Below are 3,542 nucleotides of genomic sequence, written 5' to 3'. Positions count from 1 at the left end.
TGAGTCCAGATTCACATATTTAGGGAGATAAAAGCAAACTGTGATCCACGTGTACGGATGAAAAACTGAAGGCTCGTGGTTAATCACGTTGTAGTTTTTTGTTTGTTTGTTTGTTTTTTAAAGATTTTATTTATTTGACAGAGAGAGAGAAATCACAAGTAGGCAGAGAGGCAGGCAGAGAGAGGGGAGAAAGCAGGTTCCCCGCGGAGCAGAGAGCCCAATGCGGGGGCTGATCCCAGGACCCTGGGATCATGACCCAAGCTGAAGGCAGAGGCCTCAACCCACTGAGCCACCCAGGCACCCCAATCACGTTGTAGTTTTAAATTTCTACAGCCTAGAAGCCAGAAGTCACAGGTGTTTTCGGTCTTTCTGGATGTCCCATTAGGTAACTCCTGAGCTGAGCAACCTCATTATCCTTCAGCTTCTGGTTGAGCACACACTGGTTAATCCCTGAGTGTTTGGGATATACAGAAGGCTTGGGAAGATTTCATTCTCGATGCCATGCAGTCCCTTCACCATCATTGACATTGGACGGATCCTGGGTAGATTTTTCAACAAGGAGTCCATGAGATCAGCCACACTCAATCCAGTAGCCCAGCTCTTGTATCCTTCTAGCTTGATGACTTTGTAGGCACTTTCAACCACCATCTTAGGCACTTCCTTCCAATTTTCACTGTCATTGTCTTCCCATTTCTGGATTCAGTTCTTGGAGAGAAATGTCTGCCACATTTGCTCCACTCTACAGCCACACTTGGGTTGCCATGTTCTCCCAAAATCCATCCGTGGCAGCTGCTGGGATGAATGCCTAGCTTGTCAGCCATAAGATAGCAAAATCTAACAGAATACATATTACACCCATTTCCAATCACATGAAACATGCCTCAATTTAAAATATTCTTAAAAGAGAGAAAAAGTGCTGAATAACAAAACAAATAAGCAAACCAAGTGATGCCAAGACTTTAAATCTCTTGGAATAATTCAGCTAAACTGAATAAGCAAGTAAGGCTGAGAAACACTTGAATGGTTCTGGTATCATTTACTTCTTTGGGGAAAACATTTTCTAGTTGGCTATTCCAGAGCTGTTGGCCCATAAGCACACTGTACTGTGTATTTCAAATTGGATTCTTCAATACCCATTGCAAAAAAACAACCCTGGGAACTCCACAGTTCTTTACAAAGACCGACTTGTTAAAAAAAAAAAAAAAATGACTTGTTAAAAAATGAAAGTTAGGAACAACAGGTAGAGCAGCCTTTAGGATTGTGTTGTGAATTCTCAGAGATCATTCGGAGACAGCTGAAGCCAGGTGGGGCACCATCCCCTTGTCCTCACTGGACAGGCTCTGATTTTTTTGTACGGAACACATGGTGTGAAACCCAGTGAGTCTTAATGGCAATCTTCCTCAGTGTGATAATCTTCGTTATCTACATCATTCTTTCCACCTGACCATTTGCTGGAGACAACCATGAGGGCAGTTCAAATAACCCCTTTGTTCACAGACTGCCTAATACTAACCAGCCAAACTGATTCATTCATTCAGACTCTGAGTCAGAAACTAACCCTATCTAGTGATCTGTCTATAGTTGCAAGTCACTATCATTGTGGCATCGAGGTCTGTTTTGTTGTTGGTGGCTCTGAGCCAAAGATAATTATTTTATTTTTTCTACCTTTGGAGCATCCTTCTCTATAGGCTTTCGTGCAAACTGAAGATTTGTGGTGGGTTATACTGACATATTTCTGTTAGCTGGGTTTTACCCCCTGTAAATCTCCAGTGCTCTGTTCTCATACAGCCTTCCTGGACTCCTTTCTATTTGGAAAAACAAGCAAAAAACCCCAAATCATTGGACACTCTTCCGGCCACTTAGGGACATATCCCAGAGCCTGGGGGTTCTCTTCTGGATACCTCCTCCTCTCCAGCAAGGCACTGACACCTGAAGCTGTGTGAATAAGGCTGAGATTCTCCTTGTGATTCCTGTCAGAAAGTTCAAGTCCTCTTTATCCAAACACCCATTTCCCACCCCCACCAGCCTTCTTCCTTGTAACCCAGAAAATAGCTTGTGATCCATGTAAATTATGTAGACATAATTGCAGACATAAATCTAGAACTTCTTGACTCTGAGATAGGATCAAGGGCTTCTTTTATTTGGAGGACATTGTCCCTTCAGAATGCTCATGCACTCCCTGAGCACCATCTGATTTCTTAATGTGAAGCCAAAGAAATTATGGTGTGTGTTTGTTATGTTCCGGCACAAATTCAGAACTCGGTGCCTGCTTGATATTCCAGAAAGCATCTCTGTGCTGGTGAATTTAATATCACGGAACAACATTTTTCTAGTGGGTTATAAAAATAATTCTGCAGTAATTCACATTTATTAAACAAAAATATGGTAAAAACTGAGTGCCTTGTAAGCACTACATATGGGTGCTTTGGTCCTTACTTGATGGATCATTGGCCTCTCAAAGTGTTCCTGTAGCTTTAGGTTTGAAACATCTTTGTAGGGACTTGAAATGGCCTACTGGGGTTGTCTCACTGTCTCCTTTTTTTCTTTAATTTAATTATATTTTGTTTATCCCTTTAAAACAAATGATACACATTTTAGGTTTTGGTTTTTGTTTTAGATTTTATTGATTTATTTGAGAGAGAGAAAAAGCATGCACCAGAGGGGAGAGGGGCAGAGGGAGACGGAGAAGCAGACCCCCTGCTGAGCAGAGAGCCTGATGCGGGACTCGATCCCAGGACCCTGAGATCATAACCTTTGGCTCCTTTGCTTAGAGGGAGGCAGGGTGAGCACCTGAGCCAAAGGCAGGTGCTTAGCCAACTGAGCCACCCAGACACTCCCATATTTTAGTTTTTAAGTGAATTGATGTATTATCTGTTTCCAGACAGAATTATATAGTTTCTTTCTATAAACTCCCAGATTATATTTTAGGAAATTGGTCAACAATTGAGACCATATTATCGGTTTACTGTGCCTGGATTTTTAATGGTGTGAATCACTTTTTTCCCAAGACATTTTTGTAAGCTGTTGCCCTATCTGGGGTGCTGTTGCCCTCTACTACACTGTGTCTAACTCTATCAGAAGCAGTGCTCATCAGTGCAACAGACCATGTGAGGATGTATTCACTGAGGATGTATTCACTGATGATCAACTCCCACGAACTACAATGGACATCACCAAGTCATGACCATTTCTAAAGGCTACTGCTCATGTTTCCCCGCCCCGAAGCCTAGGCCCCAGTGATGACTCTCTGAGTAAGAACCTCGAATAGCTGAGATCACATGAATATGCACATCCAGTTATAGAGACTTTATTATAACACTAGTAAGTCTTTATTAAGGTCAGGTTAACTTGAAGTTACACTTCCTGAGATGTATGCACTATGTCCTTGAATTTGTCAGAGAAAGCTTTAGATACTAGTCAAATCCAGATTTGGCTTATCTCCTTGCATTCTGACACATGTGTGCGGACACATGTATTTCCTGCATCTTGTTGACTCTGTGGGCAATAGCTTTCTACCTGGATAATATGGACAACATTGGTAT

General features: G+C 42.0%; 1 pseudogene; it reads right to left on the bottom strand.

Moving 5' to 3' along the window:
* Positions 1-348: 348 nt before the first annotated feature.
* On the bottom strand, positions 349-878 carry LOC131830048 (L-lactate dehydrogenase B chain-like; annotated as a pseudogene).
* Between the last annotated feature and the right edge of the window lie 2,664 nt (positions 879-3,542).

The sequence above is a fragment of the Mustela lutreola genome, chromosome 4, assembly GCF_030435805.1.
Source record: "Mustela lutreola isolate mMusLut2 chromosome 4, mMusLut2.pri, whole genome shotgun sequence".
Classification (NCBI taxonomy): domain Eukaryota; kingdom Metazoa; phylum Chordata; class Mammalia; order Carnivora; family Mustelidae; genus Mustela; species Mustela lutreola.
The sequence above is the reverse complement of the archived record's forward strand: the minus strand, read 5'-3'. Positions and strand labels throughout refer to the sequence as shown.